At 36.9% G+C, this 20369-nt stretch overlaps 1 pseudogene; it reads right to left on the reverse strand.

The window, feature by feature from the left end:
- Window positions 1-987: 987 nt before the first annotated feature.
- LOC110265025 (cytochrome P450 76T24 pseudogene) lies at window positions 988-20037 on the reverse strand (annotated as a pseudogene).
- Window positions 20038-20369: the final 332 nt, after the last annotated feature.

Raw genomic sequence — 20369 nt, forward strand, 5'->3', positions numbered from 1 at the left:
AAGAAAACTCGTCTTCTCAAACTATGTAATTGCAAATTAAAAATAAAAATTAAAAAATAGGTTCATGAATAAAAAAATTGAGTATATCAGATATAGACATATAGTGATTATATTTTATCATTTTATCTGCATAATTATTGTCTTCTCTAACGATTAAGTTAAATTAACGACTTGATTCTAAACTATTTTATATTGGATAATTATACAAGCCAAGAGAAATTAGAGAATCATAAAATAAATAGTTGGAACAATAATTTAAAATATTTGAAGGGCTATTTGCAAATCAATTTTTATCAAGATTTTTATCAAAACTTCTATCTCAAGTTAAAGAGAGAGTGAAAGACCATGAAAAATAATTTAACCTTATTTACATATAAATTTTTGAATAATTTTTCTTTAATTTACATATCTAGAGATTAGTATGTGCATAATTGAATTGAGAATGTTTATTGCACTTCACACTTTTTTCCGGTATATATTGTATTATGAGAAATGTTCAAAAATTATTAAAATTTATTTTTTTATAATTATTTTTAATTATTAATTTAATTTTTTTAGTATACTAATTCAATAAATTAATAATATATTTTTAGTTTATATTTTTAAATATTAATAGTTAATTAATGGTAAAAAAAATGATAAATTCTAATTAATATTTCTCTTGTATTATTGCACTTCCACTTAATGTAAAGAGATCATTAACAAGATCTTTTTTATCAACCCAAAGAAACACTCAAATACAATTAATAATATAGGTATAGCAACAACTTTTATAAAAAAAAAATTTATCGGACGAATTCAACATTCCCAATCTTAGATATTAACCTCACATATTCACACACAATTAAGGATTTTATCTATTACTTAGTCACTAAGATTTAAATCTAGATACAACATATTATTTTTATTTATTTATTTTTTTTTTTTTTTGATAATCTAACATATTTAACTATTCAACCAAAGTCTTACCTTTTTTTTATTTTTATGTTAATTGACATGGATTGGAATGAGATTGAGTGATTGAGTCTTACGTATAGTAAGTCCATACCTCTCACTCATATCTAACTCTTGAGGCTTCGTTCCATTAACAATCTTTTAATATATTTGTTTTCCCTTTGGCCCAATGCCAAATCAAGCAGGAGACCGGGTCGGGTCATAAGCCAACACAACCCTACGCTTTTGGTGTTGCACCCGCGTCCCTTGATCGTCTTTCTCGCTCTCCAACATTCGGTTTCCATCAACTGCGCAGCCATTACCGTCGTCGCCGTCGATTCCAGATGCTGCGCTGGCAGCGTATGTCGCCGCCCTGCTGCCTGATTTCTTCAGTTCAACCGCGTCAAAATCCTTCTCGGTTGCTGCAAAAGCTGATTTCCACCGTCATCGACTAATGCATATGTCCGCCGGTAAAGTCCTCTCCCGTCGCATGCCTGGTTTTATTCTTCGTCGCCAAGGAAATTCCGGTTGGTTCCTCTGCCGCGTTGAAATTCTCCTTCCCTTGTTGACTGTCTTGCCTAGGTATGTCAGCATTATTTCTGGAGGCGTTTCTCTTTTCCGGCGAAGTCGCATCAGTGTCCTTGATAACCGAGAGAGGGTTTAGAGTTCCAGAATTTGGCATCAGGATTCTCCACCACATTGAATCCCCAAAAATCAGATTTCCTTGCCTCTGAGTTCCCAGATGCAATGTGTTTTGAGTCTTACCCATTGAATGGCTTCGATTGGAGCATCCGTTCTGGTTTGAAGCTTCCCTCCTCAATTGTTCTGCTATTTCTCGTGGGGGCTTCCGTCTCCAGTTTTCCTCCAGTTGGCCTGCCAGGGAACATTTCACCACTCCATCAGCGACTTTATTTCCCTCTCTAGGGACCCATGTGAAGCCATAATTGGACAGACTCTCAGCCAGAAGAAAGATGTCACGAAGAATCGATTCCACCTCTCCTATATAAGTTTTTGATTTAACCGCTTGCACAAGAGGTAAATTATCTGATTCTATTAAAATTTGCTTCATATTAAGGTTTGTAGCTAGGATTAGTGCCATTCTCATTGCTTCTGCTTCTGCTGCCAAGCTGGAATGAGATCTTATTCTCATTGATTCTCCTGTTAACAATCTCCCGGAATTGTCTCGAATCACAACTGCAGTTGCTCCCTCTGCCGTCGATCTACTATACCTAGTGTCTATATTAGCCTTCAGCCAGTCCCCCGGTGGAGGTCTCCAGGTAATGCTCCTTCTGCTTATACTTCTGTTCTAATTTTGCCTGAGCTGCTCCTTTCTTTGCATTGCTTCCCTGATTTCTGATTCTAGGATTTTAGCTCTGATGATGGTAGCATTGGGGTTGGGGTTAGTATTTTGGAATATAGTCTGGTTTCTCGTTTTCCAAATCTCCCAACTTAGCATTTCAATTCTTCCAATCAGATCTTCTGCATCTTCCTTTTCTTGTCCTCTATTTTTTCTGCACCTTTCAAGCAGCCATTCTGAAAAAATCTTGACTGTCTCTGGTGTTAGTAGACATTAACTCTGTGCTCCAAACCATGTTGCTCTAGTCCACGGGCATAGAAGAATTGCATGTTCCGTTGTCTCTATTCCTTCCCTGCAAATTTGACAGATAGGAGTATTAGTTATTTTCTTTTTAAATAAGATATTATATACTGGTATTATATCGTGTGCCACTTTTCATAAAAACATTCTTATCTTTGATGGAACATTCATTCCCATATCTCTTTCCAAAGATCCGTCATATCTGTGCTTGTTGAAGGTCCCTGTTGAGTTAAGAAATTAATTAATAGAATTGATGATGACAAACATTTGATTAGTGGGCTAATCACCCAATCAGTTTTGATTATTTTTGATAAAGTGATGCAGGCCAAAAACAAGTGTTGCAGCAGCCCAACACCAAACAAAAGATATATGCTAATGGACTGAATGGTAAGTAAAAATAAAGACAAGCCCAAGTCATTCATCTCAAGCAAAAATTCTTCAAAGAAGCAAGGCACCAACGGGTTACTTAATGGAAAACCAATCCAAGCCCATATCCATCCCACAAAGCTTCTCTTGTAAGATTGAAGTATTCTCTCTTTCAAAGTGCAACGTTCCTCTCCTCTCTGACCAAGTCAAATCAGCTTCAGAAAAGTAAGAAAGAGAAAGAGAGAGAGAGCTTCTTCACCGAGATAGTCACCAAAGAAGCAAGAAAGAGAAACTAAGCTTGAAAGGCAGAAGTCATCTCAACAAATCCAAACCAAATCAAGCTTAGGTTATAGGTAAATCTTTTCCTCTTACATGCAACTCGGTTACATCTTTTCTTCCCAACTCTCTGCTCTATCCGAAATGGGATACAAGGGAAAGAGGATTTCTGTTCTTCCCTGCTGTGTATCTACGGTCTTAAACAAAACTTGGGGACCAAGTTGGTTCTCAAGGGCTCAGATCAAATTGACCATGAGAATATCTCTATGGTTGCTGCTTTATGGCTTTCGGTCAAGATGAAGAAGTCAGAAGCAAAGTTTCTACTCTAAGGTTTAATGAGAAAAAGTGATTCTGTGGGTTGGTGAAGCTCAAGGCTCAAGGTGTTGACCTTGGAAGAAGAACCAAGCAACATGCAAGGAGATAAAAGAAGCTTGGTGCTCATTCAGAAGGCAAAGAGAGAAAACCAGAGTGTGAGAATAGTGTTCTGCAAAGAAGTTCCTCTACTTGGATAATTATTTCTTTCAAAGAAGCATTCGGCCAATACTGAAGAACTGTATCTGAGGTTTGCGAATCTGGTTTTGCACATAGCAAAGAAGCTGCTGATGAAGTCAATCTCCTTCATATTTTACAGATTTTAATGTAATTTTCTAAGTTTATCTTTTTGTAATTTCTTGTGAGAAAAGACATTGTGAGAAAGCTCAAGTAAAAGCCATGAGTGGAAAAAGGCTGAGTGAAACACTTGAGAGAAAAGCCTAGAGTTAATTTCGGATTTCTTTAGGTATGCTTGTGTCTTGTATCTTGTACCTGTGAGGTATCCCTTTCTTAGTTGGGTTAGCACTAAGAGTGAATAGTTAGGTATTAGCATAGCCAATGTCAAGTTAGGTTAAAACTTGAGTGTGAAAGGATTGTGTCAATCCTGTGGAATTGGTGTATGTAATATTGTTAACTATAGTGAAATTCTTCCATTGTTGTGGAGGAGACTGGACGTAGGTTGCATAGCACAAGGCAACCGAACCAGGATACATGCTGGTGTTAGCTTTTCTCTTCTTTGTGTGTTCTGTTTTCTGATATTCATGAGACAAAATTAAATTGTCTCATAAATTTTCGCTGCTGAGTTCAAACAGAATCAGAATTGAAAGTTCACTTTAAAAAAGGGTCATAACAGCAATTTTAAAGGAAGGCATAGATTCAACCCCCCTTCTCTAAGCCTACCACAACCTTCAATTGGTATCAGGAGCTAATGTCTCAAAAATCAAGCTTAACCGCTTGGAGTAAAGATCCAATGGCGAACAACTTGGGCACAACCACAGTTGCCTACACCCTCACTGAAGGCCAGTCAAACAACCGGCCACCTTTCTTCAACGGGAAGAACTACTCCTAATGGAAAGAAAGGATAAGGATTTTCATCCAATCCATTGACTACAACATATGGAAGATTGTCATGAGCGGTCCAAAGATCCCAACAAAAACAAGTGCTGATGGAGTGGTGACTCCAAAAGAAGAAGCTGAATGGAATGAGGATGATAAGAAGAAGATAGAGCTGAATGCTAAAGCAATCAACCTTCTTCATTGTGCTATCAGCTTTGAAGAGTACCGGAAGGTGTCTAGATACAAGACAGCCAAAGAAATCTGGGAAAAACTCCAAGTTACACACGAAGGCACTAAACAAGTCAAAGAAACGAGGATTGATATGCTGCGAAAAGAGTACGAGATTTTAGCATGAAGGATGGAGAAAGCATTGATGAAGCGTTTGAGAGATTCTCAATCATAATCAACAACCTTGATGCTATGGGCACAAATTATGCAGAACAAACCTTGGTGAGAAAACTCCTTAGAAGCCTCACAAAAGAATGGGAAACCACTGCCACTGTCCTAACCGAAAGTAACAACCTAAGTCCCATAACCTATGATGAGATGAGAGGAAAACTCCTTGCCTATGAAGCCACACACACAAACACAGACTCAAAGAAAAAGGGAATAGCCCTCAAGTCACAAATAGAACCGAAAGAGAGTGAGTCTAGTGATAGTATTTCAGATGACGAGCTTTTGTTTTTTGCTAGGAGATTTAGAAGGATGATGAAGAACAAGGGCAAATACAAAGGTTCAAGTTCAAAGGAGCACAAGATCAACTTGAGCAAAGTGACGTGCCATCACTGCAAGGAGGCTGGACACTTCAAGCTAAACTGTCCAAAGCTCAAAAAGGAGGACAAAGGAAAGAAGGAAAGGAAGAGAGTACTCATGGCAGCTTGGGAGGATCTTGAGAATGACTCAAATGAAGAAGAAGAATCTGAAAGAGATGACAAAGACTGCTTCATGGCTGGAAACAACAATCTTGATGAGGTAAACTACTATGATTTGACCATTGAGGACTTGCATGCTATTATTGATGATCTTACTTTAAACACATCAAAACTTCTTGATAAATACAATGAGTGCAGATCTGAAAGAGATGTGTTAAGAGCTGAAAATGAATTTTTAAAAGAAAAAGTGAAGGAAACTGAATGTGCTTTAGACATCATTGAAGAAAACAGATTTCTAAAATCTGAACTTGAAAAATTAAAAGGAAAGCACATTGTGGATCCTTCTCATGAGTTAATTGTTGAAAATGAAAGATTAAATGATATGATTAAAAGGCTAAATGGTGACTTAGCAAAATTTGCTCAAGGTTCTAGAAACTTGGACAAATTACTTGCAAGTCAAAGACCATTGTTTGAAAAATCTGGTTTAGGCTACATAGCCAAGGAAGATGCAGTTTCTAATATTTCCTCTATAAAATTTGTGGCTTCTTCATCAAATACCAAATCTATACCAAGCAAATCAGGTATCGGATATATTTCAACTTGTGAAGAAAAATTTGATGAAGCATACACAAGTGAAACTGAGCCTTCACCAAGAACTGGTCCGAGTTCAAACCGGCCAGGTTTGGGTAACATTTCAAAAAATGAGGCTGTTTTCAAGAAACCACCATTTTACAACAAAACCTCATATTCGAAAGGTAAAAATGTTCAAAGAAATTCTGGTGAAAATACTTTTGCAAAGAGGAACAACTTTAATAAAAATCAATTTGTCAAAAGAAATGCATCTCCTCCAAAAACCAGAAAATTTCAACTTTTTTATCATTTCAAGCAATATAACTCACCTTAATTTTAACGACACACATCTGAAAATCATTGTGTCAATTGCAAGAAATTTGGTCACTCATATGAACAATGTTTCATTGAAAAAAGAGTTGTTGGAAACAAAGTTTACAATGTTGTTTGTGATTTCGATGCACTTGGGCAACCAAGATGGATTAACTTCAAAGGATCCAAATTAATTTGGATACCTAAAGCTACTTGAAACTCATCATGCAGATTTGCCTAGCATCCAAGAACAAAAAGGACATGTGGTACATGGATAGTGGATGTTCAAGGCACATGACTGGAAGGTCAACCTACTTCATCAAACTAAATAAGTATGATGGAGGTTTTGTGACCTTTAGAGATGATGGTAAAGGTAAAATCATTGCTGTTGGAAAAGTAGGTAATGAGCAATCTACTTTCATTGATGATGTACTTTTGGTATGTGGTTTGAAGCACAATCTTTTGAGTATAAGTCAGCTGTGTGATTTAGGATATTTAGTGATTTTCAAAAGATTTGAATGCTGTGTTGTTAATGAAAAAACAAATGAAGTGATGTTTATTGCCAAGCGTTTTAATAATATGTATGGACTTACTCTTGATGAACTAAAAGATCAAAATGTAGCTTGTCTTCACTCCAAAGAATCTGAAAAGTGGTTATGGCACAAGAGATTGGGCCATGCAAGTATGTTTCAAATAAACAAACTTGTTAAGAAAGAATTAGTAAGAGGTCTTCCTTTGATAAAGTTTGACAAAGACATCACTTGTGATGCTTGCCAAATGGGAAAACAAACAAAAAGTTCTTTTAAACCAAAGGAAGATATCTCTACTAAAAGACCACTTGAGTTGCTACACATTGATTTATTTGGTCTAACAAGAACTCAAAGCCTAGGTGGTAAACATTATGGTTTAGTAATTGTGGATGACTATACTAGGTTTGGTTGGGTTTTCTTTCTTGCATACAAAAATGAAGCCTTTTCGGCCTTTGAGCCTTTTTGCAAGAAATTCAAAATGAAAAGGATTTGAAAATCTCTTCTATAAGAAGTGATCATGGAACTGAATTTGAAAATAATTTATTTGAATCCTTTTGTGAGGAATTTGGAATATCTCACAACTTTTCTTGTCCAAGAACACCACAACAAAATGGTGTTGTGGAAAGAAGAAATAGAAGCATACAAGAGATGACAAGAGCTATGCTTTGTGAGAGTAATGTTCCAAAATTCCTTTGGGCTGAAGCGGTTAACACGGCTTGCCACATTTTGAATAGAACAATCATAAGAAAATTTTTGAAGAAAACCCCTTATGAACTTTGGAAAGGCTACCCACCAAACTTAGATTACTTGCACATCTTTGGATGCAAATATTTTGTTTTAAATAACAAAGAAAATCTGGGAAAATTTGATCCAAAGGCTTATGAGTGTTTATTTGTAGGATATTCCACAACTAGTAAAGCATATAGGATTTATCATCAAGATGCTAGGATTATTGAGGAGTCCATACATGTCACATTTTATGATACTAACTTGGTACAAAGCATTTTGGAAGATTGTGATGCAGGAAATCAAGCTGAAAAGGAAGATGAATATGCTCAAAATGATGGAAAAGAAAATTCTGGACAAGCTGAACCAGAAACTGCAAATGCTGAAAATTCACAAGACAATTTCATTTTGTCTCATGAATTTGAAGGAAATCCTGAAGCCAGCAGCACCCAGAATCCGTTGGTATCTCAATCCGACTCCAAGTCCACCAGACCTCGTGAATGGAGATTCTTGAAAAATTATCCTGAGGAATTTGTCATTTGGGACGTCTCTCATGGAGTGCAAACAAGGTCTTCCACTAGAAAGGCAAATGAAGGATCAAACATTGCCCTTCTTTCACAAATAGAGCCTCAAAACGTCAAGGAAGCACTTAGTGACCCTTCTTGGGTTAAAGCTATGGAGGATGAGCTTCTTGAGTTTGAAAAGAACCAAGTATGGACTTTGGTTCCAAGGCCAAGTGGAAAGAAAGTGACCGGCACCAAGTGCATTTTTCGGAACAAGTTAGGAGAAGATGGTAGCATTGCAAGAAACAAGGCAAGGCTAGTGGCACAAGGATATGACCAAGAAGAAGGAATAGACTTTGATGAATCCTTTGCCCCTGTTGTCCGAATAGAAGCCATAAGACTTCTCTTAGCTTATGCTGCATTTTGTGGTTTTAAATTATATCAAATGGATGTGAAATGTGCATTTTTGAATGGAGTGATAGATAGAGAAGTGTATGTGGAGCAGCCTCCTGGTTTTGAAAATAAAGAGCATTTTAATCATGTTTTCAAATTATCTAAAGCTCTCTATGGTTTAAGACAAGCTCCTAGAGCTTGGTATGAGAGACTTAGCTCTTTTCTTTTGAAAAATGATTTTCAAAGAGGCACCACTGACACAACTCTATTTATCAAGAACTCTAATGATTCTTTTATTCTAGTCCAAATATATGTTGATGACATTATTTTTGGATCAGCCAATGAATCCCTTTGTTCTGAATTTGGAAAACTCATGACAAGTGAATTTGACATGAGTATGATGGGTGAACTTAATTTCTTCCTTGGGTTGCAAATTAAACAAACTGAAAAAGGTATTTTCATTCATCAAGAAAAGTATGCCAAGGAATTAGTTAAGAAATTTGGTATGGAATATGCCAAACCCATGGGAACTCCCATGCATCCTAATTCTAAATTAGATAAGGGAGAAAATGAGAAAGATGTTGATGAGACTAGGTATAGAGGAATGATTGGTTCTCTTATGTACTTAACTTCCTCTAGACTCGACATTGTGCAAAGTGTTGGATTGTGTTCTAGGTTCCAATCCAAGCCAAAAGAGTTACATCTTTCTGCAGTTAAAAGGATCATTAGATATGTTCATGGCACATCCAATTTTGGTCTTTGGTATCCTAAGATTGATGATTTTTCTGTAGTTGGTTATTGTGATGCAGATTTTGCTGGTGATAGAGTAGATAGAAGGAGTACTTCAGGCCTATGTTGCTTCCTTGGGAAGTCCTTAAATGTATGGTCAAGTAAGAAGTAACCAACAGTGGCCCTTTCCACTACAGAGGCTGAGTATATAGCTGCTTTTTCTTGTTGTTCTCAGCTTTTATGGTTAAAAACACAGCTTGCTGATTACAAATTAAATGGTAAAAATATTCCCTTGATGTGTGATAATATGAGTGCCATTAATATTTCTAAAAATCCAGTTTTGCACTCTAGGACTAAGCATATTGAAGTGAAATTTCACTCAATAAGAGAACATGTTCAAAAAGGGGATATTAGTATTCAATTTGTTAAATCAGAGGAATAATTAGCAGATATTTTTACAAAATCACTTGTTGAGGACATATTCTGCATGTTTAGGACTAGCCTAGGAATTTTAAGCTATGATTCATTGTTTGAAAATTACTGATGTGTTTGTTGAAGTCTTTGTCTCATAGGTTCGAATGAGAAAATTCTGGGCAGAAGAAGAACCATCACTCTGAATTTTATCTTCTGGGCTCTGAATTTTCTTGGAATAGGGTTCTGAACTTTCTTTTTCCAAGAACACTCTTAACTTGCTGCAATTGCAAACCTATTCATGTATTGTGCATGTCTCTTAACATTTCTCTTTGTCATCATTTCAATTTTTGGAAAACTGCAACTTCTGTTTTAATTGTGCTAATGTCTTGTTTGAGAATTCTATTTTGCAGGTCAAAGAGACATTTGTTGAATAAGAAATGAGAGATCTGGTTTTTGTAGTGTAAAAAATGGACATAGACCATGCTTGAATCTTATTATACATGTGGTCTTTTTGTTTTTTTTTAAACCTTCAAGTGATATGAAACTCTCTTTTTGGTTCTAATGAATTTTTACCAAGAATTGGTCTGTGCATATTGTGAGTTTTGTTATATAACTATGGTGTTGCTGGTTGAAATATGATTTTTATTTCTCTTCCGAATTTTTTTGTATTTCAAAACGCAACACATAGCTTTAACATGCCTCTAACACACTATATTGCAGGTTCTGTTTTGTTTTATTTCTCCCACCTTGATAACAAAAGGGGAGAAAAATGCATATATGAGGCTTGATAAGACATAAGACTTACTGAGATTATTGGATATTAGTTTTGATTAGTCTTGTGTTTGTTAATTGACTTGTGTTTATGAAATGAAACCTGTTTGACTTGTTTATGAACTGAACTTGGCTGACTTGTTTGTGAACTAAAATTGGATGACTTTAAGTCATTTGATCTTTATGTTGTGCTAGTGAATTGTTTGTTACATGCTACCATAGTTTGCAATATGTGCTTGTATGGATTATTAGACTTTTGTGCAACCATAGAATTCTAGATAAGCATGTATATACATTAGATTGTTGTGTTGGCATTATTGTCTATGTCCTCAGCTTAAGCGACATTCATATCTAAAAGGGGGTGGTTCAGTGAAACAACTAAAGGGACCCACTCATTCAGAGAGAGTGGTATTGGATGATGATGATGATGATGACTTTATCCCTGAGGAATCTCCTCCTCCTTCCACCGAGGGTACTTCCATCTCTACTGGCCAGAAATCTGCTCTGCTGAATGTGGTCAAGGATGTCGCTCAAGAGTTTGTTTCCCAATCAAATCACATGATTGCCATGAGTAAGGAACAAAGGAAGCTAGCTAGTAAGCATGAGAACTTCCTGAAGAAATCAAGGGATAGGGTGGCTGTGCTCATGACCTTCATTGACAACCTTCAAAATGATGAAGACATTGCCACTGATGTTGAAGAGGAAGCTGCTTCGGAGGGGAATGGTTCTGATGCCTAGGATTTGTCTCATAAAAACTGCTGCTGCTGCTCTCTTTTTGTCTCATGAATTCTGTTTCTTTAGCTACTTTTGAACTGTTTCATTTTGGATGACTGTAATAACTCTAGATATTGCTGCACCTTTGGTAGTTTAGTCAGTACTTTGCACTATGGACTAACTCTTTTCTGCAGGATGCAAGACTTTGTTTTTGTTGATCTTGCTTGTTATCCACCCTTGATGACAAAAGGGGGAGTAATAGCATTAATACTTGAGTTTTGGCCTGCAACACTAAATAATTAGTAATATGCAATTTTAATTAATCAACACTAATTATTTATTTTGCCCAAAAATAATGTTTGTCATCACTAATTAAATTTATTAATTTCTTAACTCAACAATCTCCCCCTTGATGACAAACATATTTAAGCAATAACCAAAAAGGAAATGAATTTGAGTAATAGCATTAATACTTGAGTTTGCATGCTGAATATTCTTTGCTGCATTAGTACTTAATCTCACAAGCTAAATCAGTTTGCTGATGGTATTAGCTTGATGTTGGGCTGATTATGTGATGTTGCTTATCTGATATCCCTTAGCCAAGATAATTGTGTACAGCTCTCAAATTGTGTTATCTTTAAGTACAATGTAAAACAGGAATAAAGAAGAAAGCATAAATCCAGGAGGAGCTAATCTTGAAAAGGAAAGGGAGAGCAACACTAAAGCAAGAAACATCAAAGGGAAGTTTTCTAACTTTATCAAAAAAAAAAATTAATTCCTTTGATCATTGCTTGATTATGTTTGTCATCAAGGGGGAGATTGTTGAGTTAAGAAATTAATTAATAGAATTAATGATGACAAACATTTGATTAGTGGGCTAATCACCCAATCAGTTTTGATTATTTTTGATAAAGTGATGCAGGCCAAAAACAAGTGTTGCAGCAGCCCAACACCAAACAGAAGATATATGCTAATGGGCTGAATGGTAAGTAAAAATAAAGATAAGCCCAAGTCATTCATCTCAAGCAAAAATTCTTCAAAGAAGCAAGGCACCAACGGGTTACTTAATGGAAAACCAATCCAAGCCCGTATCCATCCCACAAAGCTTCTCTTGTAAGATTGAAGTATTCTCTCTTTCAAAGTACAACGTTCCTCTCCTCCCTGACTAAGTCAAATCAGCTTCAGAAAAGTAAGAAAGAGAAAGAGAGAGAGAGCTTCTTCACCAAGATAGTCACCAAAGAAGCAAGAAAGAGAAACTAAGCTTGAAAGGCAGAAGTCATCTCAACAAATCCAAACCAAATCAAGCTTAGGTTATAGGTAAATCTTTTCCTCTTACATGCAACTCGGTTACATCTCTTCTTCCCAACTCTCTGCTCTATCCGAAATGGGATACAAGGGAAAGAGGATTTCTGTTCTTCCCTGCTGTGTATCTACGGTCTTAAACAAGACTTGGGGACCAAGTTGGTTCTTAAGGGCTCAGATCAAGTTGACCATGAGAAGATCTCTATGGTTGCTACTTTATGGCTTTCGGTCAAGATGAAGAAGTCAAAATTAAAGTTTCTACTCTAAGGTTTAATGAGAAAAAGTGATTCTGTGGGTTGGTGAAGCTCAAGGCTCAAGGTGTTGACCTTGGAAGAAGAACCAAGCAACATGCAAGGAGATAAAAGAAGCTTGCTGCTCATTCAGAAGGCGAGGAGAGAAAACTAGAGTGTGAGAATAGTGTTCTGCAAAGAAGTTCCTCTACTTGGATAATGCTTTCTTTCAAAGAAGAATTCGGCCAATACTGAAGAACTGTATCTGAGGTTTGCGAATCTGGTTTTGCACATAGTAAAGAAGCTGCTGATGAAGTCAATCTCCTTCATGTTTTACAGATTGTAATGTACTTTTCTAAGTTTATCTTTCTGTAATTTCTTGCGAGAAAAGGCATTGTGAGAAAGTTCAAGTAAAAGCCATGAGTGGAAAAAGGCTGAGTGAAACACTTGAGAGAAAAGCCTAGAGTTAATTTTGGATTTCTTTAGGTATGTTTGTGTCTTGTATCTTGTACCTGTGAGGTATCCCTTTCTTAGTTGGGTTAGCACTAAGAGTGAATAGTTAGGTATTAGCATAGCCAATGTCAAGTTAGGTTAGAACTTGAGTGTGAAAGGATTGTGTCAATCCTGTGGAATTGGTGTATGTAATACTGTTAACTATAGTGAAATTCTTCCATTGTTGTGGAGGAGACTGGACGTAGGTTGCATAGCACAAGGCAACCGAACCAGGATACATGCTGGTGTTAGCTTTTCTCTTCTCTACTGTGTTCTGTTTTCTGATATTCATGAGATAAAAATAAATTGTCTCATAAATTTCCGCTGCTGAGTTCAAACAGAATCAGAATTGAAAGTTCACTTTAAAAAAGGGTCATAACAGCAATTTTAAAGGAAGGCATAGATTCAACCCCCCTTCTCTAAGCCTACCACAACCTTCAGTCCCGCTCCTTCGCTGACCTGTTTTTCCTTCTTTGCCACATGATATCCTATCTTAATTGTGTAACCCCCATCCCATTTGAAAGGCCATATTAGTCTGTCCTCGCTCCTCAGTAGACTTATGGGTGTTTGCAAAATTTTTTTGCTTATGTTCTCCGGGAATATTTCTGTTATTCTTCCTTGATTTCATCCTTCTCCCTCGATGATGAGCTCGTTTACTCTATTTACTAAGTGATTTCTGTTCAAAAGGATTTTACCCATGCCCATAACCCAGTTGTCTTCCTATATCTTTACTTTTGAGCCCTTTCCAATACTCCATCTCCCATTCCTTCTCAAGAAGTCCCTGCCTTGGATGAGACTTTTCCATGCCCATGATCCTCCACTCCCGGTGCCGGCTTCCCAAAAATCACTATCCTCAAAATATATTGCTTTTAGAATTTTTACCCATATTGCATTTGGATTTTCAATCACCCTTCATGCTTGCTTGGCTAGATAAGCTAAATTCTGACACTATAGGTCCCTAAAACCTAACCCGCCATCCCTCTTGCTTTTGCAAACCTTGCTCCAGCTTTTCCAGTGTATCCCCTTTACTCTCTCAGAGTTTGCCCACCAAAATCTTGCAACTTTTGATCCTATTCTTTGGCAGAAACTTTTGGGCAGCAAGACAATGCTCATAGCGTAACTGGGTATGGCTTGAATAACTGCTTTAATCAAAGTCTCCTTCCCTGCCTGGTTAAGTAGTCGCTCTTTCCATCCTTCAATTTTGTTGTCTATCCTTTCTTCTAGCTATGCCAACGCTTTGTTCTTCGATCTTCCCCAATATGCCGGTAGCCCAAGGTATTTCCCAGGATTTACCCAGGTTTGCATGCCCATTATCTCCTCTATATTGACCCTTGTCTGAATCGGTACCTGCTGTCCAAACACTATGCTCGATTTCTCTAAATTAATCTTTTGTCCCGATGCATCCGTGTATCTGTTCAGAATTAAGATGCTTTGATATAGTTCCTCTTTTTTAGCTTCCGCAAAAAGAATACAATCGTCAGCAAACATAAGGTGAGTGATAATTGGTGCTGTTGGAGCAAGCTTAACGCCTGAAATACGTCGTTCCCTTTGTGCTTCCTCCATAAGTGCTGTGAAGACCTCTGCTGCTATAATGAACATATTTGGTGATAAAGGATCACCTTGTCTCAGACCTCTTTGAGGTTTTACCCTCTTAGACAGCTTACCATTTATTTTAAATTTATAGCTTGCGCTTTTGATACATTCCTTTACTAACTGTATCCAGCTCTGCTTAAAACCAAAAGAAAGTAAAACATTTTTTGTTTAAATTGTGGAAGGCCTCCTGAATAATGACAATGTTGACTTGTATGAGTTTTCCTCCCACGAAAGCGCTTTGGGTAGGGAAAATTAATTTATCAAGAAACTTTTTTAACCTAAGGACAATGATCTTCGTCACGATCTTGTAAATGTAATTACAGCAGCTGATGGGTCTTAATTAGCTGAGGTATTCTGGTTGTTTAACTTTGGGAATTAGGACCACTGTAGTCTCTCCCATGTCCTCTGGCATTCTCCTGCTAGCAAAGATATCCTTAATAACATCACAGACCTCTCTACTGATGATATCCCAGTGTTTTTGAAAGAATACACTGCTAAGACCATCTGGACTGGGTGCTTTTAGGCTTCCTATACTGAAGGCTGCATCCCTTATCTCCTTATCTAACACTTCCTTTAGGAGCTCCCTGTTCATTTCAACAGTGACCTTTTTCGGGATAATCTGGGTGCATTCCTCTACTCTGCTCTTTGTGGTTGTGGCAAAAAGATCAGTGAAGTGTCTTTCCACTAATTTCATGATGTCCTTGCTCCCTGTAATCCAATTTTCCTCTGCGTCCTTCAATCTCTCGATCTTATTCAAGTCTCTTCTTTGAATTGTCGTTGCATGGAAGAAGGAGGTGTTTTTGTCCCCAAACTTTAGCCATTTTAATCTTGCTCTCTGGCCCCAGTACTTTTCTTCTTTCTTCCATAGTTGTGATATTTCAACCTTCAGATCCTTGATCCTTTCTTGCTGCTGTTCTGAAAACTCCTGATTTTGCAGTTTTGTGATTTCATCCTTAAGTTGGTTGATTTTCTTGTTAGCTCTGGTGAAAGTTCTTTTACTCCACTGCTCCAATTCATTCTTGCAACTCTTGAATTTTCCTTGTAGTTTTTTCCAGTTATTCCTTTTATTTTCATTCTTTTACATCCTTGCTTGATTATCTTCTCACAATCTTCGTGATCTTCCCAATATGCTTCATACTTAAAGTTTCATTCGAATTTTTCTTTCGGTTCCAGCCTTAAAACCAGAGGGCAATGATCAGATTCTATCGCCGGGAGGGTTGTGAGGGTTGCATTCTGATATAACTTCCTCCATTCCCAGTTAACAAGGACCCTGTCTAGCCTTCCTCTTGTAACGAAGCCATTCCTAGGATTGCTAAACCATGTGAATTTTCCTCCATGTCCATCAATCTGTTGCTGTTCACAAAATTCCTAAATTCTTCCACCTGCTCTCTTGGTTTTGGGTGTAAGCCCAATTTTTCTTCTTGATTCAAAATATTATTAAAATCCCCAATGAACAGCTGTGGTTCATTTTGATTTTGATTTTGAGCTACTAAATCCCTCCATTGCTTCCTTCTCTGCCTAAAGTTGGGGTCTCCATACACAAAACAACAATCTCATTTATTTCCTTTCCTATCTGTAATATAAGTTTTAATAACATTATGACACCAAGAGTAAATATCAAGATTCATATTTCTATTCCATAAAAGACTTAGACCTCCGAACAAGCCCCGGAGTTCTACACAAAAAGATTTATCAAAACGGAGTTCTCTCTTTAACTTTCTGATTTTGCTTTCCTTAGCTCTTGTTTTCATAAGGAAAATAATGGCCGGCTTGATCTTTTTGCAAAGATCTTTTAATTCGGAAACTGTCGTGGTTGCCGCCACACCCCGACAGTTCCAACTTACTATACTCATGGCTAGGGTTGAGACATGTATAGGCCCGCCTCCTCAGCCTCTGTACTACTGAGAACAGTTTGCATTTCCCCTACAACTATGTCTCTCTCTGTTAACTCATCCTTCCTGGTCCTTTTGGTATTGGTGCTGTCTTGAAGCGATTCTTCTTCTTCTTCTTCTCCTGCAGCTTTAATCATCAGAGTGTCATGTTCCGCCCTCTTCCTCTTGATGTTCAACTTGCTCATGATCTCCATTGTGAGCCTCTTTTCCCACTCAGCATGCAGAGCTTGTGTCTCCTTCTTCCCACTTTTATCTTCCTCCTCTTCCTCGGCTAGCTCCACAAAATATGTGCCTCCTCCAGCTGCCCTCTGTATAATTAAATTCTTCTCTTTTGCCATGCCATCCTTCTCTTCTTCCATTCTTCTGATCTCCCAAATATCCCTGCTGTCCTCATTAGATTTTAAAGCCTTGCCTTTGTTTTGTTGTTCCGTTCCTGCTGCTGCATTTGTTGTGTTTTTAGCACCAAAGCTGGCCTTCAGAATCTCCCTTATTGTCTTTGGGCCCAATTCATCCTCCGTATTGTTATGCTGCCATCTATATCCTTCCTCTTTCCTGCTCTTTTTTGTGTTTTGTTGGTCCACTTTCATAAGGCTTGTATGGTCCAAATTGTTTGGGTTTCCTCGTTCTTGGTTAATGCTTTTCTGTTCTCCCTGTTGTTTTCCGGTCCAGTACCCAGCTTCTATTCCTTCTTTTATTGGGCCTGGCCCATTAGTATTCCTTCCTCTTTTGGTCCTGATCTCATTTAAGTCTGTCATAATTTTTTCTAGTATCTTCTCGGCTCTTCTATTGTAATTCCTTTGATTTTCTGCCATCCTCAGCTGATTACGAGGGATTTCTCCTACCTGCTCTGCAGTTCTGAGATACATTTACCCTAACGGCTCCTAATTTTCTGATGTTCCTTTCTTTCCTTTTTCCTTCCTTCCCTCTTCTAGACTTCTACCTACTCCGTTGGCTGCAGATTCCTGTAATTCCTGGATGTCACGTGCTTCCGTCTCTTCGTCCCCTTCTTGTGATTTGCTCTGCTTCCATCTTCTTCCCTCTCCCCTATTCAGAGATTTGGCTTGGCCTACCCCTAGCTTGTGATTTGGCTTGGTCTGGATTCCACGCCGCCATGGCCATCTCCTTATTGCATTCTTTTTTGCTGTGTCCTATAACCCCACAGTTCATGCAGTAACAATCTTGAAGGCGCTCATATTTAAAATGAACCTAGATATTGGGGAGGTTTTCCCTAGCCATATAAAAACCTGTGACTAAAGGCTTGAGAATATCCACGGCTACCCTTACCCTTACGGCTACCCTTACCCTTAGAAAAGTTTTCATGAGTACATGGTTCCTCATCGGATCCTCCACATCAATAACAATCTCCATCATGTCTCCAAACTGTTTCACTATTCATGTTCTCCAAGGGTAGCCCATGTATCTGAACCCAAAACTCCATATATTGATGGCTGACCTCCGATATTGATTCATGCTGTGACCATAATTGGAGATTTAGGAGATGACCTTTTATACTCCATGGCCCCCCTTTCAATATCTGTAGAGCTTTTCACATATCCTTGAAATTTATCAGAACTTTGTTACGTCCCACTTCAGAGATGGAAACTCCTTCTGGATTTTTCCAGATTTCCATAATGGCGTTTTTGCTTCTTCTAAATGGGACCTCCTTGCTTGATATGATTTGTCCTACTAAATTGATTTTGTCAACTTTACGTTCCTTTTGGCTGTTTAGTTTGATAGTGATTGTTTTTCCTTCTATTGGCTCCCTTTCGAAGTTTGGCATGTTTTGTGACATATTGTGTATCTTCTTATTGATGCAGTGCTGCTGGTGAAATATGTGGTTGTTGGTTTATTGACTAGCGTGGTAAACTAGTTTGAAAAGAGGAGTGAATGTGTGATCACAGGCATTGGGTTGTGAGGTGGAGGTGATGGAAGGTTAAGATTTGTATGGTATTTAATGTAACTGTTTATGTTTTGGTTGAAATTGAAATTGAAGCAACTCCCTAATTGGAGTAACCCTGTAGTGGTACTCTCCTGTAGAGAGGAAAGGTGCTCTCCTGTTGAGAGAATCTCCATTTAGGATCCTTGATGCATGCTTAACAACATCAACAATCTTCCAATCAAAATAGTGTAGAAGAGAGGCCAAGATGAAATGCACTGTTCTATGAGCAAGTGGAAGTGCTGGACACATTCTTCTTCCAGCCCCAAATGGAATGAGCCCAATATCAAAACTCTTAACATCCATTTTGGACTCTAAGAACCTTTCTGACACAAAGGAATTTGGGTCACTCCAAGTGCTAGAATTTCGTCCAATGGCCCATAAGTTAATTAGAACTTGTGTGTCCTTGGGAACTTTGAAGCCACATATTTCTACCATAGACTTTGATTTGTGTTGTAAAACTAAAAAGGGAACTGGTGGCTGCAACCGAAATGTTTCCTTCACAATTGCATTTATGTAATGAAATTCAGAGATATTTGATTCATGTGGCTTGCCATCTTTGCCAAGGACTTGTAGGAGCTCCTCTTTGACTCTAGCCATCTTTTTAGGGTTGTGCACCAATTCTGTCATTGCCCATTCTATTGTGCTTGTTGTTGTTTCTATCTCAGCAACAAATAAATCCTGGTACATCAATACAACAAATTATATATTATGTGCATTCATAGATGTATATAAATATATAATTTTCTCTTTATTTTTTTTGTTAATAATTGTCCTAAATTTGCATTCAATAACTTAATTAAAATTTGTCTGAAAAACTAAGAATAAGAATTCATTCAAAAATTGAATTCTTTTCCATTTTAAAGCAAACAAAAGTTAATAATTTCAATTTCAATTAGAATAATTCTCATATTTATTCTATTTATAAATTAGACCAACTTGGTCTAATTTTCAATTCCAGTCTCATGGTTATAATTTTAAAAATTGAAAAATTTTAAATATCCTTACAAAAGTATTCAATCTTTTTTGTAGTTAAGGACAAATTAGTAAAATCAAAATAAAAAAATTCAATTCTATTAAAATTATGTATCATTCTAAATTATGGATTTGAATTAAAAATAGAATTGAATTCTTTTTTTAATAGAATTATAATTCTTTTCTCTAAAAAAAACTTTTCAAACACACTCCAAACATTTCAAAAGGAAAAGAATTTTGTGTAAAAATACTCACCACAAATAAATGTAGTAAATAATGACAACTTAATTCTGTCAAACTATTTTCCTTGACGATATTAATAAAAGAATCCAATACATCATCGTATACTTTAAAATTCTTATTTGATGAAGTTTTTAGTAGCATTCTTTTATCGAAAATATCACCAAAAACTTTCAACAACTTCTGAGTATCGTCATCTCCCCTCTTTCGGATGCCTTGTGGATCAAGAAATTGAAGAAGTGGAAAAAGATCCGCCATATTTGCCTTCCCAGCATCTATCATTATGGACTCTATGTCACGGTTTTAGTTTTCACCTATGCCTTTTTTCAGAAATAAAATAAAAAAAAATATATTTCCCCAACACGATTTTTGAACTTTAATTCTTCAAATACGATTTTTTTTTTTTTTTTCCGAGCAAGTTCGCCCCACCCCGGCGAACTCTTTTTTATAGAGTTCGCTTTACCCTCCGGCGAACTCCACTCAAGTTTTATTTTATTTCTGAATAAAAAAAAACCCTAAAGACATATTCCATTATCTTTTAATTTTCTTCATCCAAGATGAGATAAGCAATTTCATAACTTGTTAGACCCGGAAATATATATATATATATATATATTTTTTTTTTTTTTAATGTG

The sequence above is a fragment of the Arachis ipaensis genome, chromosome B7 (assembly GCF_059453495.1).
Source record: "Arachis ipaensis isolate K30076 ecotype BB chromosome B7, ASM5945349v1, whole genome shotgun sequence".
In the NCBI taxonomy this organism is placed as follows: Eukaryota; Viridiplantae; Streptophyta; class Magnoliopsida; order Fabales; family Fabaceae; genus Arachis; species Arachis ipaensis.